The sequence below is a fragment of the Uloborus diversus genome, chromosome 2 (assembly GCF_026930045.1).
Source record: "Uloborus diversus isolate 005 chromosome 2, Udiv.v.3.1, whole genome shotgun sequence".
NCBI lineage: Eukaryota > Metazoa > Arthropoda > Arachnida > Araneae > Uloboridae > Uloborus > Uloborus diversus.
In genome coordinates this window covers 202,737,650-202,762,506 of record NC_072732.1, presented here as the reverse complement: position 1 = coordinate 202,762,506, position 24,857 = coordinate 202,737,650, and the positions used below count along the sequence as shown (strand labels likewise).

The following is a 24,857-nucleotide window of genomic DNA, read 5'->3' as shown; positions in this document are numbered from 1 at the left end:
CAAACCTGGCGTGCGTCGTCGTATGTCGGACGATTTTACCCGATTTTGGCCAATACTGGGCAGTATTGGCATCCCGATACTGAAAAAGTGAAAAGGCTTTATAAAACGTTTTTTAAAAGGAAATTTTGTGTTTAACATAAAAGTAGAACTGTTCTAAGACTTTTTCCAGTAGATTTGGTATTTGAAACTCCTGATTAAAGAAACTGACAGACCTCGCTATTGGCCGATCTAGTCCAATACTGTATAGGCTTGGCCAACTGATACTGGTCAAATTAGAAAAACTTAATCAACGGTTACTTTTTAGAACATTTCGCAATTTAATTCCAAAAGAATAACATGAATAACAGACATTTTGAGGAAATTTAGCACTGCAAAAATATATTTGGAAATTTACGCTTCCTGTCTAATGTCCAATGCTGTCCGATACTCAGCAACATTGGGCACCTCAATTATTAAAGTGCATTCAAAACAGTTTTCTTGCAAAGCATTTTGAAATTTAATGCGTGGGTACAATTGGGAGAAGTTATTTTCCAATAACTTCGGAACCTATCATCCACGATAAAGTAATCTACGGTTTTCGCTTCATCCAACATTTGCCGATCTTATCCGATTCTATGCAGTATTGGCATTCTGAATTAAAATATCACTTTTAAAATAGTTTTTTTAGTGAATATTTTGTTCTGTAATGTGTTGATAATACTGGGAAATATTATACTGAAATAATTTAGGAATCTATTATCTACAAAAACGAAATATATGGAGGTTCGCTTCTGCCGACATTGGCCGATCGCATCCGATGCTGCGCTGTATTGGTATTCTGAATTAGAAAATTACTTTTAAAACAGATTTTTTGCAAGACATTATAAATTTTTATACGTAGGTACAATGAAAAATAGTCATTTTACAATAATTTATCGATCTATAATACACGATACCGAAATGTACAGCGTTTATCTTCTGCCGACATTAGCCGATCGCATCCAATACTGTGCTGTATTGACAGTCTGAATTAGAAAATTACTTTTAAAACATATTTGTTGAAAGGCATTTTGAATTTTAATGTGTAGGTTCAATCAAAAAAAATTCATTTTACAATAATTTTTATCGAATTATATAATCCACGATACAATGTACGGCGTTCCATTTCTGTCGACATTGGCCGATCGCATCCAATACTATGCTGTATTGACATTCTGAATTAGAAAATTACTTTTAAAACTGACTTTTTGCAAGACATTTTGAATTTTAATACGTAGGTACGATAAAAAAAAGTCATTTTACAATAATTTATCGATATATAATACACGATACTGAAATGTACGGCGTTTTTATCTTCTGCCGACATTAGCCGATCGCATCCGATACTGTGCTGTATTGGTATTCTGAATTAGAGAATTACATTCAAAATAGTTTTCCTATTGGATGTTTGCTGCTTCTAATAAGTGGATAAAATTGAGAAAAATTATTCTGAAATAATTCAGGAATCTATTGTCCCCGATAAAGAAATGTATGCAGTTTTGCTTTTGCCGACATTAGCCGATTCCATTCGATATTGTGCTGTACATCCAGCGCTCTCTGATGACGCATGCGCAGAGCCGGGAGTTCTCTCGCTCCGCTCCGTCGAAGGACGCCATTGCTGTTATTTACTTCATTAACTCGTTCTGTGGGTAAGTTTGAAATCGTTTTGTATATTGAATAGAATTGCAAATTTCTTTAAACTAGAATTTGAAATGTGTTATACTTTTTGCATTCACTCTTTGTTCAATACACATAATGTTCTGAATACCCGAAAAACCTTCCAAATTTGCTTGTGCTGTGTTTGTGATTGTTTTATGATGTCAATAGCGTGGGGGGAAGCTTTTCAATTAAAACTTTTTAGCATGTGCTATCCTTTATTATAAATCGTTCCTTTTCACGTTTTGAGAATCGAGCTATATTAACGTTATCGCTAACACTTACAAAAAAAAAAAAAAAAAACGCCGAACTGTTTAGTTCTATATGTTACAGCTATTTTGCTTTGTTTTATATTTTCTTATCTTGCAGAGATTTCATATAGTACAGGGAAATTGCATTTTAGCTGTTTTCAGGCATCGAGCAAGATAAAAACATATAAAATATTCTTTTTTTTTCCCTTAAATTCTTCCCGCGCTCTTGAAAAAATAAGTTAGAATATAGTTAGAATAATTGTCATTTACTGTCAAGTATAAAGCTTATTTGTGAGGCAATATAAGTATTTAATTTATGTCAACAACCAGTTAATATATTTAACAATTCAGTTTTGAATCAGATATGTACAATTTCTGAACATTTTGAGGCTGCGAGGAAAAAAGATGGAAACTTTGATTCTTTCCAACCTTTTTTTTTTTTAAATAGTGATGTTTTGATGAAAATAATTTCATGAATTCACAAATATTTTCAATATTTCAAGTGCATATAACATATTACTTTTCAGGGAAATCCAAACTCAGGAAATGGATAGGTACCGTAGCAAAAGAGGGTTGTAGTAAGCTTATGCTCTCTGACGCTGTTTTTTTTTTTTTTTTTTTTCTGGTGCACTTAACAGTAGTTGGCACTTGACATCAGTTTAAGAAAGTAAAGGTATTAAGTTATTAAAGTAAGCATAAATTGTATCTTTATCTCTGTTGTGCTGTGAATTTTCTCTGTATTGCGATTCCAGCGGTTGTATACTAAATTGTTCAAAGTTGTATGTAATATTAAATATTTATTTGCAATTAGATATATTTGTGATTTGTGCTTATCCAAGTTATTTGAGATAACTGCTATATAATGGCTGGAAGTGAAAAGATACTTAATTCTATAATAATTGCTTAAAATTGTATCTGTAAAAATCTGTAAACCACAAAAGATTACATAATCTAAAAGGTTACTTATTACATCATCCTACTTGCTGGAGTAGTAATTGCTTGTTAGTATTTTAAATAAAAAGCATATATGCCTTCAAGATTTTGATGCATAGAAAAATGCTCAAATAACTACATAGAATTGAGGAAAAAAAGAAATCTCTTCAACTAACAAAATTCCTATAATAGCATATTACAGTGAATGTTGTTATTATATTTTCTTATTTTCAAAAACAAAATTTGAAATGTTTTAATATTTGCTATTTTATATCTAAATGTGAAAAAGAGTTTAATGTAAACTTCTCATTAATATCTTTCAGTAATTTGATTTGTTTGCATCTGTTTAAAAAATTGACTTTTTTGATTACATAATTTTTATTTTTGTCTCAAGAATTATAGTTCAAGGTTAGAAAATTAACTTTAATATAAGTTTAAATAGTTGTACAATACTTTCAGTTGTATGTTGCCATGGTTCGCTGATATAGGTATATCTATATATGATATTTTTCAAATTTATTTTTGGAACTAGAATAGAATGCACTGTAATTTGGTAAAAAATAAAATACCTACTTGAAACATAATAGTACTGTTTATTATTTAGGTTTGTTTAATTACTGCCTTTTTTAATATCTATGTGATTTTGCCTGCCAGAGGTTCAAGTTGTGCCGCCCGTATGACCTCATGATCTTTTCAGCAGGGAATCCTCTCTCATCAGGCTCTAGAGATGAATGATACCTGTTTGTCCACGCAACAGAAGATCTTCGACCATCTGGCTTCGAACCCGCAACCCTTTAGTCCACTTCACTGATCCATGATTTGGTAAGTTTGCTCAATAATAACGCCAATTATAAAAAGTTTTTGTACCACGATTTTTTTAGTTTTCTGTCGGACCAGTGATAAAAACCTTCCAATTGGGAAAACATAAAATTAGAGCAATGGCTAAAATGTAAACATATTGTTAAAAAATACTCTTGTCCAATATTGAGAAAAATGTAGTCTTTATTATTATTATTATTTTTTTTTTTTTTGGTTTTTGGATACAATTTCACTTATAGCAGAATCTGTGCTAACATTTTTTTAAAAATTTACTTCTTGGTTGGCAATAATAAATTAAAATAGCTTTCTAGTTTTTTAAAATAAAAAACATTTATCTGTTTTTGGAAATGTTAAAGCATTTCTATGTAACATAGTAAATTTATCTATGTTTAGAAAAAATATTAAGCTGAAACTAATCATGTAAATTGATAATTTCTTTCCTGATACATGATTTGATAGGTGATCAATCATAGATCAAGAATCTTGTATTTGGGTCATTCCAAATTTAATGTAATATTTAATGTCCAAGACTTTAAGTTGTAGGGTAGTTCTCAAAAGGTGGGAACAAAAACGTTGCTTTTGAGCCATTTTTAAAATTTTGGAATTTGAAATCAATTTTGCTTTTATTGCATAGCATGTATACCTAGAACATCATACACAAACATAAAAAGACAGCAGGTGTTTATGCAATTTAATAAATAGCAAATTTAATGATCGGTCTGTAGGTAACAGATTTTGGGCATACAGTTGTCCGGTAGGTAACAGATTTTGGACATTCAATAATGCAAGTTTCAGTTTTTGAACTTTTCCAATGAAAATTTTATTTATTTTTAAATTCTGCTATGAAAAATAGAGGATTTATGAAGTACATGAGTGACCTTATATACTGGTCTTAAAATAATAAAATTTTGTTATGGTTTTGTAGAATAAGGAAAAAAAAATACTCATTTTGCCAGCGCAGGTGTTCCAAGTCGCCAAAACCGACGCTGTTGGCGAAAACCTGAATTCCTCTCTGGTAACCCTTTGCATATCGTACGCTGTGAGTTGTCGCCAATCGGGGTTTGCTTGGCAATTTTTGCCGCCTTTGTTTACTATTCGTTACATCATAACTTGAGTTTCTACTGTTTTTTATGTAATGTTTAATGCATAACGTATTGTGCAAAATTGCAATGGATTAAAGAAATTAACATTATAATAGCCTTTAGTTAGTAAGGTTAACGAGACAGAAGATCATATTATAATATTGAATCAATGGACAGAATTATCGGCATCTAGATCATAACGCAATTTGGACACCTCACATATATGTTTAAGAAAAGTGATTTTGCTTCAAAGATACTGCATAAAAACATATGAAAACACTTTAAAATGATTAACAATTGATTTTGAGGATCGAAACATACCTTCAAAACATATAAATCATATATTTAGTACTCAAATAATAGCATTGTCAAGATTGTAACTTTTGGACATACATGAAACTTCCAACTTCCTTCTTTTTTTAAAATTTTTTACACAATAAATAATCTGTCTTTAATTTTTTAATTTGTAGAAAATATTATCAAAAAAATATTCAGTTTGAGATTCATACCCTTAATTTTGTTTTGAAACGGTTGGAAATAATTTAAAAAAAATTTTTTTTGATGGTACATTTGCTCAGTTAACATTTGAAAGTCTAAAATTGTGCCTTTTAGCAAAGAAAATATATTTTTAAGGGTATTTGAAAAGCATTTTTTCTATAATTTTTAATATATTTAACAATTATTTCCATTTATCATTAATATTCCAAAATTTCATTTTTCCATAATTCTTGCCTCTATACAGTTTTATTATTTAACTCAAAAATTTTTAAGTCAATTAAAATGAAAGTTATTTTGTGTTGAAGCTTCTAAGTTGAGGTCTGTGTTTGCTCCCACCTTTTGAGAACTGCCATATAACTTTTTCCCAAATTTTACTCCAAAGTTAAATGTAAATATTAAAAATGATAGGTCTGACATATTTTTCATTGATACATTACTAAAATTAAGTACATTTTTTACTTTTTTGAATGGGGTTATTGAAATTGTGTCTTATAAAAAAAACCATGTCCCAACAGCACTTTATTTTTAACCCCCCCCTTTTTTTTTCATGTTAATATGTTTCTTTTTCTTTTCAACTCATTATTAACATATTATACTAACATGTTTTTAAAATAAAATTTCAAATTTATTTTTATTTTATGGAAGAAAATATTTTGTCTCTTGTGATACTGCCTCCTTACTTCTTTAATTATTATAATAAGAATGTGTTACTTAAATATTGTCAACTATAGCTATGTACTTCTACACGTTATTAATGTAAAGTAGCCATTTTTTTCGCATGTGCTATTTTGAAGAGTTCCAGGTGAAGCAAAAAGAACTTTAGACATAGGTGTCTTTTCATGTGTCCCCTGTGTTACTATTAAATTATAGAAAGGTTTAATTATTTTATTGTTTAACCCATGTTAAAACTTTCAGGTTGAGTTTAAAGGAAAAAAATCATATACTTTTGCATTGTTTCCATTAATACAAGGGGAATTTTTAATACCATTTTGTTCCCTGTGTTACCTTGATCTTGGTAACACAGGAGACAACAAAGTAACATAGGGGACTTAATTGTTTCTAAGCTTGCTATGTAGTTAAATTTTAAAAGAAAAAACATATTTAGGTTGAAAGAATATGTAGTATTTTAAATTATATGAAAAATATGTCTGTTTAATATAATTAAGTTAAGAAATTGCAAATGTTTCTTTGGTTACAACCAAATTTTATCACAGATAGATAAACAAAACAAAGGAGGACTAAAAGGCACATTTTTCTTCTCTTAAATTCTATTTAGATTTCTGTTGTAAGAATTTTTATCTCTTTTGGAGTTATCATTATATAAGTTCAGTTTTGGTACTTGGAAAATATTTTTAATGAAAAAGAGCACTAGTTTTTTTTTTTTTTTCCTTTAATTTCAAGAAGGGTGTAGTGTTTAAAATAAGAAACAGGTTTTTACCTTAATGTTACTTTCTTAAAGACCTGCTTAACCTACAACAATGAGATTTTTACTAAATTTGCCATCTCTTTGTTGAAGAGTGCCAAGTATTTCTTTTTTTCAATCTGCATATTTTATATTTAATGTTAATTAGTATATATATATATATATATATATATATATATATATATATATATATATATATTCATTTCTAGTTCATATTAATTTTTTTTTCCTGGTTATTGTCAATTTTAAATGAGTTTGTAATCGTAAGGCTGATGCATATGGTCACAAGAATTATGAATTAAAAACAATAATATTTAAATTTAACATCTGAATATTTTTTTTTACATTAAAATTACTTTGACAGTCTGAATTAATTTTGTACTGTGTACAAATTATAACTTTTTATATATTTAAAAAAGTATGTTTATCGATTATTGAACATTTAAATTTTTTTTCTATTTCGAAATTATTTTCTACATCTGATGACTTTTTCAAAAATTATTTTCCGCATCTATTTATTTCTGCATCTGGCAACTATTTTGAAGGCTTTTATATCATAGATTACTAGAAGCAATTATTTTAATAGCTGAAGTCAGTAGTAGCCCTGAGGAGATTTTGTTTTCATGAAAAATAGTGTTTATAGTAAAACTAGTACCAGATTGTCTTAGTAAATAGTGCACGATTAAGAACTTTTGATTGTGAAGTATCTTTATTTGAATGACAAAGAAAATAGATGACTTGCTTTAATACTCATTGTATTTTGAACTTATTCAAGCCTAGAAATATCTCTTTATATTCTAAATATTATTTAGAATATAAAAAAATATTTCTATAAAATAATACAATTATTTTTAAAAATTAGAAGAATTAGCATCTAAAACCTCTAGGATTTCTTTTCCTTTTTGCTTGCAAAATACAACAATTAGAATTGTGAGCAAAAATTAAAAGTTTTATGGAATCTGATCTTAATTTAAGAAATGTATTGATCCTCAAAAATCCATACTCTGAACAGTAGTTTGATGGATCATTTTTGAAAGTAATAAAATTAACAATTTATGCAGAATAAACTACTTAATGATAAAATAAGATTTTTTCTATTTAATTCAATCTAAATTTAATGGTGGTAAGCTAAATCTAAAATAAAAATTTCTTCAAAGTGATTTTCTTATACATTTAATCTGTATTGAATTTCTATCACCTGTAAATATTCTACTGTAACTACCTAGCTTAGGATTGTACTACATAAATTTGTTTGATATTGAACCTATAAGTCTTCTCTCTTTCTGTTTACAACAACAGAAGTACACAACCATTCAAAGAAAATCATTTATATCCGCAAATCAAGTTATGCGTAATTTTTTCATTTTGTAATTTAAAAATACTTGCTAAAATAATATGAGGGATAATGTATTTGTATATGAGTTATTTTACAGTGTCTAATAATTGCAAGGGTAAATGGGGGCTACCACTAAAAGCTCACAGTGGTCCACGAGCAATCTTCATGTGATCTGCAAACGTTTTAGTTGATGGTGAGCAGCATCATTTTTGTAGCTGAAATTAAATTTATCAAAGAAAACTTTTGGAATCATATGATTTCATCACACATAATTGTTGTAAAAAAAATATCTCCATTGTATGTGGTGTCATTTATCGGTTTGGGGAAAGGGTATAAGTTGAGAACTTTTCCCTCCCCCCAAGCCGAAAAGAAAGAAAAAAAAATGTAGGAATCTGCGATAAATTTTTTGAAAATATAAATTTGCCAAAGTATAGAGTCTTATCAAAGAGTAAGACATGGTTTGGAAAATGTTTCGTTACTGCTATAATCAGCAGTGAAATAATTTTATAGTCGTTAATTATCTCCACTGGAGCAGCAAGAATTTTTACCTGAATGGGAGGGAAGGTCTATAGTCTTGATGTGTTTAATTTTATCTAATTGGTAGCAAATTGCTAACTCTACCATTTCTACAGTAATAGAATTAGCAGTATATGTTGAAGCTAAGAACTCTGGGGAGAGTTTGACCTTCAAACCATTCTTGTTGCACCACTACTTATGTCAGATTAACTACCAATTAATTTGCAATACCCTCATTTTACACGGATTTCATTACACACAGTTTAAGATTTGACCCTGTTATTTCATTATATATGGATGAGTTTTGATTTATGCAGATGCAGCATTAAAATGCATAAAATTTTTCAAAATTTTCATATTTCAAACTTCTAAGATTGTAGATAACAAATGAAAACTGCATTTTGGCATGCTTATAAGGGAGCTTGAGCCATTGAAGACATTTTTAGAGCTCTTTTCAGAAGTAATGTTATTAAACTCACACAATTCATAGCTCACTTGAAAAAAAGCTTTTAGAAGTGACAAATAAGAACAAAACCAACAACAATACCAACATTGATTATACTCGACCGAAAGCTTCCACATTTAAATTTTGAGCCATATTTTGACAGTGGATCTTTCTGATTTGTGTGTTTGTAAAGGAAGATCCCATCATGGAAATGATGCAAGTGACCATGGATGTGCTCAAGCCCCACAAAGAAAAAGCCCTGCATAGAAAAATGACTGCCAAAGGAATATCATAAACAGCTCTTATTCATATTCCCTAAGTTAATTCATGTTTTCTTCATGTCCATTGTGTATTTGTATTGGAATTAGTACATATTTTTTATCAATGGAACATAACCTAACCTATTTTAACATTACTGTTAAGTCTTCATTTACACAGCATTTCTGTGGAACGTAACCCCTGCAAAAAACGAGAGTATATTGTATGTAGTTTACAATTTGCATGTTGGTTATAAGTAGTAATCCTTACTATGTGTTTGCTTTGCACATTGCAGAGTTTAAATAAAAGTGTAATTATATTTAAGTGACTGCTTTTTTTCTCTCTCTTTAGCAAGTGTAAAAATTAAGTGGGATGCTGCGAATACAAATGCTATCAGCCGCAGAATCGGCAGATACTTGCTGGAGCTGTAGATTGGGATCATCGGTCTCACAGTATCAAGTAAAGGACACTGAATGGTTGAAACGAAGACAAAAAAGCTCATAATATGTAAACACAATATATATGTATGTTTTAATGAAACATATTTATGTTATAAATAATATATGTTTTTGACATATTACCTAGCTGATAATGTGTAAAAAAATGAATAAAAAAAATTTTCCCAATGAATTTGTAAATATATAAATTGTTCCAAAATATTAATTTAAGAAAAAATAAGGATTTTGATCATATCATATATATGATCGAATGAACGAACAAAACATTTATGATGGAAATACTGTCAATGGGAAGAACTATCATGCTTAAATCTGATCCTTACTCTTAACAATAATGAATCTTAATTTCCCACAATCTTAACATTTGGCGTAAAAAAAAGGAATTTGTGCTCATTAAAAATCATAAAAAATGAAAGATATTACTGTCAATAATCTAATTATAAAATAAATGATAAACCGTCAATTTTCCTCTAGTTTAGTTATTGTAGCCGTAAATTATATCGTTTTAAGACAGAAAGGTCGAGGGACCTTTGACTAGTGCGCTAGGAATAAAACACAAACGCACAGTTTTGGGATTTATACCTCTAGTGCAGTGTCAAAGCTTCATAGCTATGGGTGCCACTTCTCAGTAAAGACGAATTCCGTTTAAAAAATAAAAAAAAATCGTCACACAGATTTCCATCCTTCAATTAAAAGGGGGTAAAAACCCTAAAACTGAAGGATGGAAGCCTCTATGCCGATTTTTTTTTAAAGACTGAATTCTGTTTTAGCAGTATTACCCAACACTGGCTAATAGCTACGTATATAATCGGCCAGTGTCACCTGGTCCCATTGGCCAGTACTGGCTCGAGTATCGGCCAATGCGGCAAAAGAGATTGCTACCCGGTATTGGCCAATTTAGTTCTGCCGGTACTGGCCAATGCTGGCATCAAGTATTGCCCAATATTGTTAAAAAGTCAACCATTCGACGCTGGCCAACCCAACTTTAACCGATATTGGCCAAAACTCGCTCCGAGTATCTGCCAATACTGGGGAAAAATTACAGGCCAACATTACCCAATTTTGATTTGCCAGTATTGGCCAATACTGGCAACGAGTATTGCCCAATATTGTAAAAAAGTTAGCCGTTTTACGCTGGCCGACCCAACTTTACCCGATATTGGCCAATCTACCAAACACCGTGGTTATGACATTGGCCGATACTGCTGTGCTGCTGGGGGGGGGGGGGTTTCTCCGGCGGATTTTTTTTTTTTTTTTGCCATTGTAGAGCCAAAAACGCAGTTTTAATACGATCTTTTCGTGATAATACGTGGAGCGTGGAGGAGAAATTCGAAGGACAAGAACTTTTTCTAAATTGCTGTCTTAAAGATGCATTCTAATTATCTTTGGTAATGTAGGGGAGAAGAGGTTTGGAGCGCACCCTCCGAAATTGTATCTCTAAAAAGGCTGTTTTAGACGATTTTTAGTGATGTTAAGGGGAGGAGAGATTAAAAGACCTATCCCAGGAAATTTTACTAATCTATAGACTTAAAAACGCATTCTAGACTTCCTTAGGGGTTGAAGAGATTCTGAGGTTCACTCCCAAATTTTTTTCAAAATTGAACTCTTTAAATTACAAATGTATAGGCAATCCATGATTCATGAGCAACTTTTAGAGGACCAGCAATTTTTCGAAGTTGAAGCTCCAGAAATGTAATTCTTCAAGACTTTCAATGATGTTATAGCAGGAGGAGTTCTCCGCAGGAAACATTTTGAAACTCAAGCGTTTAAAACAAAATTTAGACTGATCTTGAACGATGTTGACTTAAAGGAGGGGGGGAGGGGGGCTCACCTGGAAACTAAAACGTTGTTTGTTGACGATCTTTGGTAATATTAACAAGGGGAAGAGGAGTGGTTTGGAGGGTCCCATATTACAAAAAGGGAATAAAGAATAATTACATAGCACTGCATAAAGCCAGGTTAAAATTTAAATGGGGCCGTGGTAGCCTGATCGGTAAGGCATTGGACTCGGGACCGGAGGGCCTCGGGTTCGATCCTCGCTGGTCGAAGACCCACCGTCGTCATTAATGGGGACTGGGCGACGTTAAATATGCTCGTGGTCTCAATGTCCTCCAAGTGAAACGATACCTCTGGGGGTGCTAGTACTAGGTAGCTATTAGCTCCTGGACTAGTTCAAAATTCTCACTAACTGTTCGATCCGGTGATGGTGCTGCCATCTATCGGTATATAAAATAATGGAGGCAAGGCACTTAGTATGTAGCCCTCGACATAAATACAGTTGAAGTCAGTTGTGACTCTTGAATAGAATAGAATAGAAAATTTAAATCTAACTTTAACTTAATGCGCAATCATTAAATGTATAACTTTTTATCGGACACTTACTAACACATACCCTTTTCTTTTCCCCATGGGGGAAGTAAACACGCTTAACAAGGCGAGCCCATTATGCTAAATGAACCCAAATATTTGGTATACACTTGATATTTTTGAAATTTTCGTGGGGTGGCCATGCTCTCCCTCTGGCATTGTTTCTATTCTTGTTAGACTTCACATAAATTACAATGAAGTTTTTTTTTTTTTTTTTTTTTTTCAGTTTAAGCTACGAAAGAGGGTTTAAAAAACTATACTTGAAACTTCCTCAGTATGGTTTTATTACTCCCCGGCGTTGTTTTTATATTCTTGTTAGACTTCGAGGAATAGTAAGGATTTTTTTATATTTTGCTCTAAAAAAGGTTTTTTACTGTTTTTGAAACTTTTTTCCCCTTCTCATTGTTTCCCTAATTGTTAGATTTTGTATGTATTATAGGGGAAATTTTTTACATTTTTGTTCAAAAAAAGGGGATTTTAACTATTCTTGAAATTTTTCTCGGAGGGGGCCATGGCCCCGATGGCTCCCTCCCTGGATCCTCCCATGGTAAAATCAATTATAATGTACACGGTGCCAGAAGCAATGCTGAATCTATGATTTTTCTGAGGTGGGGCTAATTTTGAAACTGCTGTCCCAACCCTCCCATCTTCCTCAAAGTTTTTAAATTGAGTTTCAACCAAAAAAAAAAAAAAAAAAATTGAAATAGTGTGAATTTGCAGCCCAAGGAGAGAACCGAGCCATGGTGCGCCTAGGTCCGGCACTGGTCAGAAGTTTTTCGAGTTTCCAACGGGAAACTCACACTATACTATTAATAACAGAGTTAGAGGACTTTTTATATTTTAATGAAACCTTTAGTGCCATTTAATGTTTTTTTAAACTTTATATTGCATATTATTTACTAATTGTTTTGAACCTTAATTTATTTATTAGGCAGAATTATTATATTTTGATGTATTTTATGGCCCATTACATATACCATGGTATATAAACCCATTACCCCCCCCCCCCCCCCAAATTAAAAGCTAACTCCTCCCCCAAAATACCATAAAGACCCCCATTGAGAGAGCCCCCAATCATAGCCGGATTTAGGACTGAGTTCCTAGAGGAGCAGGTTTATTTTTTGAGCATCATCAGTTGTAATCAGGACCGGATTAACACTTTCCGGGTGCAATAAGCTGTTTTAGGTATAAGATATTTTTTGTAGTCCTGACAACTTTTCTGATGGGTTTTTGTGTTTTACCTGTTATACAAAAAGGCTTGCTTCACTTCTTGATATTTCGTTTTACTAATGTGTGTGCATCAGGCCGAAGAGTCAGTCACCTTTTAAAATTTTGCTTACTTTTAGTCACCTTTTGAAATTTTGGTTACTTTTAATCACCTTTTGCAATTTTTGTCACCTTTGTCACTTTTCTTGAAATGTGCTTTAAGAAAATCTTTTTTTAATAATTAAAAAAGTAGCATCTTTAAACCAAAGCAGCAGGAGAAGAGCTTTTTGACGAAGCTTCTCCGAAACTAAAGAAAGCTCTGGAAAAAAAAAAGACCTTAAAGCAGCAAAAGTAGCTCAAGCTATGATCGAGTAAGTTAAAAGTATGAAGAAAAACTGAAAGAAAAAGAAGTAGAATTAATTCAGAAGACAGTAGAAAAAAGAAAATCAAATGTTATCATTACATTTTTTAGCAAAAAGCCATAAATATAAGGAAATAATACCAATGCAACATTTTTCAGCTCTCCTGATTTGAGCGAAAAACTCCTGCTTAAGCAATCTTCTGTTTTACAGTTGATTTCTACCAGTCGGGTCTGGATCTGTAAGCTTCAAGCCCCTTGTACTATTTTAAATAAAACAAAATAGTACAAGAATAGTATTTTTGTACAGTCATAGAAAAAAAAAACGAAACACTCGATCGTATTCAAAGACTATTGATACTAGAGACACGTGTAAGGTGTCATTGTTTCAGGAATAAAAAGTTCTACATAATTATGGTAAAAAATTGTTGTTAAGGGGTCGTCTTCATATTAAAACGAGCATCAACTTCAAATTTTTCAATGAGAACCCCCTTTTTTTATCACATATTTCTAATCAGCATCTTTTTTTAACTTTGTATACAAAGTTTTGTTTAATTCGATCCAGCCGTTACTTCAGAATCGAGTTTTGAAAAATTCCTCTCGTAATGTTAAAACGTATTTTGATATTTTTACTCATAACACAAAAACTAGATTAGGTACGGCAAAGATTGTTTTTTTGTATCAAAATATGAATCGACCCAATAATAAAAACATCATTTATAACGCCCAAAATGTAATTTTAGTTTTTTTATGAATTATTTTAATATTTTTTGAAAAAAATATGATCTGAAACCATATTAAATTTTAACAGAAAAACAATCTAGGAGAGCTTTTATTGGGGAATCCAAAATTTGAGCTCAAAATATTCAGTAGTTTTTGCGCTATGCTTAAAAATTCCTTTTTTCCTACTTTAGGGGACCGTATACTTTTTTAAAACAGAAATTATGAAAGTTGGTTTCTTCGTAAAAAAAGAAAAAAATTGTTCAACAAACTAAGCAAACCAATTATAACGTGGTTTTTCTACATTAGAGTTACGCCTATGAATTTTTTAAATGCATAAATTTATTCGCTGTCTCTGCAGAAGAACAACACAATATTGCAACCGTCAGTTTTTTGTAGATATCGTTCAGACGTCAATGTGTAAATAATGCGAAACACTACTTCATTGTCTAATAAAAGAATATTTTATAGAACTTTTTAAATCAAAAGCTATACTTTAAATACTTCTGTTTTTTTTTTTTTTTAATTTATTTTATTTTTTTTTCTGCGTTTAACCATTGCCTTTTGTAAAACAATAACTCAAATAATATATATATATATATATATATATATATATATATATTAATTTGAATTTTTGGCATCTTGAATTCAAATATTGTTTTTCGCAATCACGAGCCGTGTATGTGTATGTATGCGCGTGTGTGTTTGTGTAAGCGCATGTGTGTGCGTGTTGTGTATGCAGTGCTGTGTGTGTACGCGCGTGTGCGTGTAGGCGTTCGTGTATGTGTGTGTACGCGCGGGTGCGTGTAGATGTTCGTGTATGTGTGTGTACACGCGTGTGCGTGTAGGCGTTCGTATGTGTGTGTACGCGCGTAATTGTAGGCTTTCATGTGTGTGTGTGTTTGTGTAAGCGCATGCGTGTGGGTGCGTGTGTGTGTATGTATGCATGTGCGTGCGTGTAGGCGTTCGTGTGTGTGTGTGTACGCGCGTGTGCGTGTAGGCGTTCGTATGTGTGAGTACGCGCGTGTGTGTAGGCGTTCGTGTGTGTGTGTATGTAGGCATGAGTGTTTGTGTCTGTGCAGGCATGAGTGTGTGTATGTGTGTGTGTAGGAGTGCGTGTATGTGTGTGTGTAGGAGTGCGTGTATGTGTGTGTGTAGGAGTGCGTGTATGTGTGTGTGTAGGAGTGCGTGTATGTGTGTGTGTAGGAGTGCGTGTATGTGTGTGTGTAGGAGCGCGTGTATGTGTGTGTGTAGGATATTGACGCGACCTGGAGACGGTTTTTGCCAGAGGAGCAGCATCGTGAGGCGGCCGGCCGACGATGGTGCTGCGGAGGGTGCTGGTGGGAAAATAAAATGATATCACATTAAAACAGTCAAATAAAAGCAATAAGCAATCGTGATTGCTCAAAAAAATTAACATGCACAACTTTTTCACAGAAACATACAACAAAACCCCAGTGTCTTGCCAGTCATGTTGCAATAGAGTGTAGAATTAGTGGCTCTTCCCGGTGATAATTTGCTAAAATGAAAAATTATTGCCTTGTCTAATTCGGGAAAAAGTACTCGAAAAATAGCCGACAGTGTGAAGTTTCTCCTTTAACAGTATCCAAATGGGTCAAAAAGTAATAATTGCTCTTAGATAAGTTTACTGGTTTTTAGGAATTAATTTTTTTTGTATAGAGTTTGGATAATTTTCAATGTGTTAGGATCTAGGAGAGGAAATCTCAATCGCATTAGTAGGCCGCGTGCTTTGAGCTGTATTCAGCACAAAAGTAGTAGTTGTGGCTAATTGTGAACTTTTTTTTTTTTTTTTGACTTCGTCAAAGATTTAACAAAACATTAATTTGCGTGTTAGATTAAGTTGAGTTTTTGTCTATTCTTAATTATAATTTAAATACTATTTTTCTATTTATTTTCTCGGTCATTGGCGTGCATTTCACATTAAAATAATTCTCGCAAGACAATGATAAAATTTCAAAATATTTTCTTCTCTTTTGAACAACATGGAAAAATATCGTCAAAGAAAGAAAGTGAAAAAAAATATTGTTATCAACTAATGGGTGCCTATTTTATTAAATGCATCTTTTTCAGAATCCAATATCTGGATATTCGGCTCCAACTTTGTGACACTGGAACTAATTCTTCTTCCTGTTCTTATTCTTTGAACATACAACGGGCCACATGGACCAACGTCGCGGGCTGAATGCGGCCCGCGCCTTCACTGCGAATTGGTTTTCCCATTCAATGGCTGCTGTGAGTCCTAATATTGAACACACAGCCCTGAACTAGATTTAACCGAACAATGAAGCAGGTGTCATGTCATTGAAGCCGAGAGTGCCTAAAAACTGGTGGAGGAAGAAAATTTATCTCACCAGTGAGATGCCGTAAACATACAGCAGATAAATTTACTTTGCCTACCAGTTTATTCGCACTCTCAGCTTCAATAAGATGACTTCCGCATCCCACACGCTTAGTTCCGATTCCAGTCTGCGAAATATGCAGCGAGGACGAAATCGTGTCCTCTGGATAGTTCAACCCGCCTGTCGGGTATGCTGCCTAGAATATTGCTATAGGTGCGCCAGCCTGATGCTGTAGACAATGCTAGTGTGCAAGTATATAGTGCGCGAAACAATATCAAATAAAGCTAAGTTTTGTTTGTAATGTTACAAAATCGGAGAAATGACAAGAAGTCAGGTTTCGGTTCACTTTGGTTAAAATTAAAATGACTTTTTTTTTTTTTAATTACGGGTTGAACCATCTCGAATCTCGTTGCTAGAAACAGCATTGGGAAATTACTTTCCTAAATTGGTTTTAAGAAATGTTACATGTTTAACTAAAACCGCCGATTGTGTTATGTCTTTTTAATAATACCACGCATTATGATCTTTCGCATAAATTAGGATTTGAAACAAATTCTCTTTTTTTGATTACAAAAAAGCCTCTAGAACAATTACTGTGTTTGTCCACTGGATTAATTCAAATAACCAAATTTTTGACAAATAAAGTTCGAGTATAAAGGGTTTGCTCATTAACGGGTATTTATATTCTCCTGCTTCTGCTTTATTTTTTAGATTGATACTTCGTTCATTTTATGTATTTAGAGCAAGTTTTCACGGAATAAATGGACCTTGCTTCGCTCGAGTCTCCAATGTATTTAATGCTGCGTCTTCCCACGTTGTGCGGTATATTTTTTATATTTTTGTGTGCGATGACCCTAACTTCTGCCGATGTTCTGCGAAATTAGAAACGCGCAATTCCATTTTAACTCAAAAGACTTTCTATTCATTCCAAAATAAACCTGCAACATAGACGCAATACATTTATCAAACATATTCACATCATCTTTCTAGGTATAAGGTTGGATATTTACATTTCTATGAGGCTAATTTGCTTAATCTAAGCAATCCAATAGGTTCATATTAGAAAAGGCAAAAAGTTCCATTACTTTTAATTTTTCATTATTCGATTTACTAAACAACGATCTATACGATGGACGAGCCAAACCCCATACATCTTTCTTGGGTTAATCCAGATAAACAAAAATCAGTAAATATTTTAACTTTAAAAAAAAAAAAAAAAAACGACCTTAACTTGCTTTTTGCCGCAACATAATCGGCTAAAACGCATCGGATTACGGAAGAAAAGAGAACTTCAAAAAAGCATGAGTTGAGCTGGATAATCTCGATCTTTTCATTGTTCACCTTCCGTTACTTGATAAACCGTGACCTTGAAAGAAGCGTTTTCAATGTGGTGATGGTCCCTAAAACGTTTTTCGTTAATAACTCCTGTTCTACTGCACGGAATGCAGTGAAATTTCGTATCCTGGCTGTATTTTGCGGTCTAAACATAATTATGTAGCAAAAATTAGGGGTTCCCATTTGAAAATCAAGAGTTGGTGCTCATTTTGCTTTGTATATGGTCCCTTATCAAAATTTTACCTACGTAGTTTTAAAGAAGACTTTAAACTAAGTCGGATGACATCTTTATTTCCTTTCTAGCATGAAAAATGGCCGAATAATTAAAAGTGTTTCGTTTTTTTTTTCTATGACTGTACCATTAATTTTTTCCATTTTCATTAGTTACAATAATTTTTTAATAACTTAAAAAAAAAAAAAAAAAAAAAACCCTGCATTTAACCCTGCATTTATTTTATACCTCCCATGGAAATGTCATTGAATATTTTCAGAGCTTGCCAAAAAAAAAAAAAGAAAAGAAAAGAAAAAAAGAAAACAAGAAAAAAAAACATGAACATTTTTAGGCATATGAAATGATATTCTCAGTTTCATACTTCAACATTATTTAATTTTTAAATTGTAAGTACTACTATCATTTTTTTACTGTCAAAGTTTCTGATTTTTTAAATTTGTTTTCTCAGTTATTCTGTATCCTCAATACTTTTGAGTGATATGTTTTCTTTTACAAAGAAAAAAGAAAGAATGCTGATAATTTTTCAACTAGCTGAATCTAGCCCTGATAAAATAAATAAATAAAAATATGATTGAATAACATAAAATATATGTTCAGTAAATATATCATTTTGCTCTTTACTTCACAATTTCAAGCTTTGTTATTATTTTGATTTAAAAAATATATATGTATCTTAAAGTTACATAAAGGTTACACTGAAAGTTTTTTGAAAATGTCTTTTATTTTGCTACTTTCTAGCCCTATAATATTCATGTTCAAAATTGTAAAGAAGTCTTTTAAAAAAGTATGTGCTATTTCGGCAAAAGTCAGTAAAAAGGGATAATCCTTTTCTATTTTTTTATTTCTGAATAAATTGCTTTTGAACACCTTTTAGTTACTTTTTTGTCCCTTTGTTTACGAATTTGTCACCTTTCTCACTTTTTTCAAAGGTCATCAGCACTCCTCGGCCTGGGGAATGGTATCAAGAGAGAGACGAAACGCTCCTTTTTAAGTAGGATATGGACAGGGGTGTTTATGATCCGAAATTTTTGGGTTGCCATCTCCCAAAATTTTGGGCTAACAACACCCTAAGACTGAAAAATTATTTAATTTTCTTTTAAAAACTTAAATGTAACCCCCCCCCCCAAATGACTTTTGTATCATATTTGAAGAGTTTTTACGGGGGCGGGCAGCCGAGCTTCCTGATAGTTTTTGAAAATTTTACTTCAGTCCACTTGCACCCCCGGATACTGAATACAATAAACTTCCGATTTTCCGCGGGCAGCTTATCCGCTGCCTTTCACCTTTTCAAAAAAAAAAAAAAAAAAAAAAAAGATCGGCGATGATTTATTGAATGTAGATAAATGCACACATTTTAACTTAAAAAGAGCTAAATTTATTTTTAGAAATCCCTATTGCTTTCTTCCCCCTAACTTCCCATGACATTAAATCTTTTAAGTTCACCGAAACCAGACTACTTGAAACTTAATTTTTAATCGACACTACTTACTGCTTTGCATCTTCACTACTTACTGATTTTTTTTTTACATTTTCATTACTTACGTGCGTAAACAAGTGACCGGACCAGTCTTGAAAAAATTCCTCTCCCCTCCCCGTTACGTGCTTGATTAACTTTGATTCATCTGTTGCAGTTAATCTGCTTGTACAATTGGCAGGCGTATCTGGGTTATCCGCTGCAATAATGACTGATCATTTTCTAGCTTTTACATCCACTGATATAATTTTAGCTATTAAATGTGCGTGAGCGTTTATTGATCTTTGTAAGTACTATTTGCTTACACTAGCATATTTTAACCTAATTTTCGGATTATCCGTAAATTCGCTTATCTGCGGTTACCGTGCTTCTCTATTCCGCGGATAATCGAAAGTTTACTGTATCTCCAATTTTTTCGAAATTTTCTAAAATAGATATAAAATGCTGCATGAAAGAGTGGGGGGGGGGGGAGGAAAAGATAATGTATTGGTTACTTGCATACAGTCGGTACAATTGGTTTTTGATCACGTCTCGAACCAACTGACTAATACAACAATGACTTAAATGTAAAATTATCAATAGTAAAATATGCTTCAAAAGAAATCCTGTATAGATTTAGAAAACAGGTAACTTGCTGCCTAGGAAGCAAAATTTCATATAAAAACATTTCATCAGGAAGTAAAGCGATCTTACAAGAAATGTGCAAAACTTTCGTTCACTTTCGCCTCCCTCACAACCATTCTTTTAATCAGACGTTTTCTCTACAATTAAGGATTTTTGAAAATCTGAAGTTTAGTTTTGAACTGCTGGGGATTGAGATTTCTATTTTGTTTTCCTAAAAAAATCAACGCATGGTTTATAAGCGCTTTAACTTTCCGTTTCTGCAATGGTTGGACAATTTTTCCAGTTTTTTGCTTCACTGGTACATAAATGCGTTAAGTATGGTGTAAACTTATATTTAACAGAATTTTGCTGTATCAAAACCTTTTAGCTCAGTGCTTCTTCTGCAATAGCATTCACTTCAAATCAGCCAATTTCATTTGAGCGTATGAAACCAGAAGATTCTTCAAAATCGTTCGTCTGTAACAGTAATGCTCAACCTGCGGCCCGCGGGCCATATTCGGCCCGTGAAGCTGATTTGTGTGGCCCGGCCCGTTGCTTTGTTCAATATTGCAAGTCGAATAGCACGATTAGTGACTGTCGCAAACCTGGAGCCGAATATTCAGATGTTGGTTTGATGGTTTTTTTAAAAGTATGCATCAAATTTATCAAAATAAGCTTCAAGTAATAATAATAACAATTATTCGTCTGTAATTGTCCTTCTTTTTCCGTATTTTCCCATGTTTTTTCAGAAAAGAATGAAATATTTTGATTTTTTTAAAATTTGTTCTGGCCCGCGAGAATGATTTTAATATGCGGTCCAAGGCCCGCGGTCAGAAAAAAGTTGCTCACCAGTGGTCTACAACAACCTAAAGTATCTAATTTTTGAAATCACGCAAAGTGGAAAAAAACATTCTGAAAAGAAAGAAAACAAATCACAACAAAAAGATCGTCCTGTTAGGGCAAAGGAGGGGGGGGGGGTCTCCCTTGCTTTAGTTTCTAATCTGTTAAAATACTCGTCGATTATTTTGACAAGTTGCAATTGCAGCATCTGAATGCATAGCTGGTTCAGCCTATATTTTTATTTACATACTTGCTCTAATGGGTTGCAGTCCAAAGTAGTCATTTTAGACACATTTTCAGCAACCCCAGTGACAACTGTGATATTTGTATTAAACGGTATTGTACGGTGTCCCCCCCCCCCCTTCTCCATCAAAAAAGGACATTTGTTATTCTCTTCATTTTCACTTCTGCACTATTCGAAAAAATGGGGGGGGGGGGAATCATGATTTTTTGTCTTAAAATTTTGGAAGGCGTGTTGTTATTGTATAAAGTCCTCCCAAAACTGGGAGGAGGGCATTGCCTCGTATCACCCCCCCCCTCTAGCACCTCTGCTTTTCGACAGTCATGGTGCTAAGACTTTTGTAAACTCGCCGCGAACACGTTATCTGCACTTGCCCTAGTTTCCTAATGATGTCACCAAAATCATCATTACCGAAAATCTCCCTCATCTGTATTTTGAAAATGGTATTCTATGATTTGACTCGAACTTGTACTTCAGGGCTAGGATAGTTCTGATTATTGCTTCTACACCACATTATATCTAATAAACGTTTAATTGACGAATAAGATTTATTTTTACGCTAAAGGTTTTCTGTAGTACATCTTTTTCTGTCATTAGTAGGTTCTTTTGGATCTTCTTTCATTTGATGGAATGGAGGTTTATGCTATTATTTCTAATCGCTTTTCGGTGTTAGAAAAATTTACTCGTATATTTAGGAATGCGAACAGCTCAAACACCTGTTCATGCAACTTCTGTCGTTCTTAAATGTTGATGCATGATGCTGCATCCCCTTTTTGAGTGTACAACCTACCTGAACTGAACTACCCCCATCCACTGTTTCTTTAGCTTGGGAGTTATTCTTCGTCAAAAAAGTATACTGATTGTTGTAAAAATTTGCCTATAGTTAAAGCAAACCAGACCTGTCACCATTTTAAAGATCTCACAGATTTTAATTACAACATTGCGATGCTGCCAGGTTAGGTTTGCTCAAACTATAATTAATCGTGATCATGCTTTCCCTTAAATGAGCGAGCATCATTACCCAAGTTTACCCTGTATGTAAATACATAGATTTCCCAAAGCCGGGGAAAGGGAAATTACCCCTGCTGCTTTCCCCCTAAATGCCGTGCCTGATTGATCGCATGGAAGAAGCAAAGTAAACACTTATACTTTTAACCACATATCTAGTTACAGATGCATAAATGTAACTAATATCTGCAGCCATTACCCATTCACTGCAATCAATTACAGATACTCAAAACCGGTAGGAATTAGCAACTAATTAAGAGTTACGTGCAAAGTTCGGCAGCGAGTCAGTGAGACCAAGTCTCTTTTCTGGAGCTGTCACTGTTCATTTGTCTCGGAGTCGGAACATAATAGATTATGCAACGTGAGCTTCTGCATCACAATCACTCGATATCAATATCTGCTGCGAAGTTGGTTGCCCCCAGGCTAAACTTCATATCACGGCAAATCCCCCGTGACAAGTAAAACCCTTCTATTCTCGGAGCTTTCGAATCAATAAGGATGTTTTATTTCAGAAAAGCCGTTGACACAACTGGGGGTGTGCGGGCGAAAGAGACTCAAGTCTTTTGATATTGATTCCTAAAAATATGTTCTGGAGATTAAAAGTTGGGTTGATATGAAAAATTCAATAATATTTTGTGTTATTTGGCGCTTTGAAGTAGGTGTCTCGGAAATGCGCTTCAGGTAGCCTGACAATATCTTTCTTTCTTTTTTTTTACATAAGATTGCACAGAATAAAACTTTTTTCATCTTCACACCATATTTAATGTATTACATTAAAACTTTATTTCAGAACGAGAAATTACATGAGAAACTAATGACTCCTATTTTGTTCCGTTTCGTTTTATAACTGTATTTTTTATGTGAAATATATATAAAATTTATTTATTTTCCAAGCACTGTTTTATATCATATTTGATGTCAATTTTAGAGATGAATTTGTTAAAATGAAAGACCTCAGTGCGGAAAGGCGACACTACACTTGTTTGTTGCATTACATTGAAAGAAATGAAGAAAATAGTTATCTACTGTATAAGAATATAAGAACAAGATGCCTCCAACGAATATTTCGTAAGATTTTACAAGAAAAGAGGCTCTAGGCCAAACTTTTCTTTTTAGTCCCGTTTGTTGTCAAACCTCACAATTTTTGTCTTTGGCTAAAAAAGTTTCAGCCATGGGGGGAGGGGGGGGGGGCTAAAAAGGTGGGGGCCCTTAGCCGCGACCTAGTTGGCCTATTCGGTAATCAGGTCCTGCTAACAGGCTTTATTTCAGGAAAGGAACTATACAGCTCTTCAACAACTCAATAGATTTCAAACTAAAGTGTTTTCTTTTATTACAAGACTCGCATTGCTTTCTTTTTAGATACAAATTACTAAGCTTAACTCAGTGACGCCTTAGCCCATGGGGGCCAAGACCTACTCAATAGTTTTGAAATGAGATCATATTTAATAAATGGAAAGTAATTCAGGTGTACCCATAAGGAACTTAAGCTGAAATGCTACTCAATATGCCATCAGTAACTAAAGCTTACAGCAAATAACCGCAAAGTGTCTGTCTCATATGCACCGTTGGAAGCAATTTTCATTTAAAAATTTTTAATGCTTTTTTAAAAATATATTAAAAAAAAGCTTGAATTAATACGGAAAGTTGATTTTAGTTAAAATAGGTTATTTTACTCTTAACAATGAATTTGATGGAACTTTAACAGAAAAGCATATTTTTAGCGGTACTCAGACTGTGAGACAAAAGGTTTGACAAAATCGGGTCGTCTGTGGTCACATTAATAACTCACCACTTTTTGGAGGTTGCTCTCCCTTATTTTTACTTCCTTTTACAAAAAAGGAAGTATTGTATTAGCGAAAAAATTTTCCCTAAAAAATCGACGTTAATTTCCATTTTGCTCACCCCCGAATGAACGTTAAGTTTTTTTTTCGACTCGAGCACACGTGGATAAGTGCCTATGTATAGACACGCGAAATATCCATTTTAAAGATTCCTGAGTTAATTACAGCGAGTTTTCTCGTGACGTCTGTATGTACGTAGGTGCCAATGTATGTCGCATAACTCAAGAGCGGTTTGTCCTAGAAAGTTGAAATTTAGTACGTAGACTCCTAGTGGGGTCTAGTTTTGCACCTCTCTTTTTGGTTGCATTCGGGAGTTTTTAAAGGAGTCTTTTGCCCCTTTTTTTGGGGGGGGAGGAATCATTGTTAATTTCGATGTAAACTCTAGTGGTGTTATAGTTTGGCGGACACTTGGCGATATATCGCCAGTCTGCGCCATTTTTTTAAAATCTAGTTTCAATTTCGCCACTTTTGGTGATATTTAGAGAGTAAACTATTGAATCACATTAAAATTGCCAATAATAGGGAAATGACATTAAATTGGAGTAAAAGGAAGTCATGTGATGCACACATCAGCTCGTT

At 33.1% G+C, this 24,857-nt stretch overlaps 1 long non-coding RNA gene across 1 annotated transcript; it reads left to right on the top strand.

The window, feature by feature from the left end:
* Window positions 1-1,595: 1,595 nt before the first annotated feature.
* On the top strand, window positions 1,596-9,671 carry LOC129217628 (uncharacterized). The gene is made up of 3 exons (XR_008580237.1): window positions 1,596-1,667; window positions 3,556-3,680; window positions 9,587-9,671. It is a non-coding gene; the product is annotated as an uncharacterized LOC129217628 (long non-coding RNA).
* The last annotated feature ends 15,186 nt before the right edge of the window (window positions 9,672-24,857 follow it).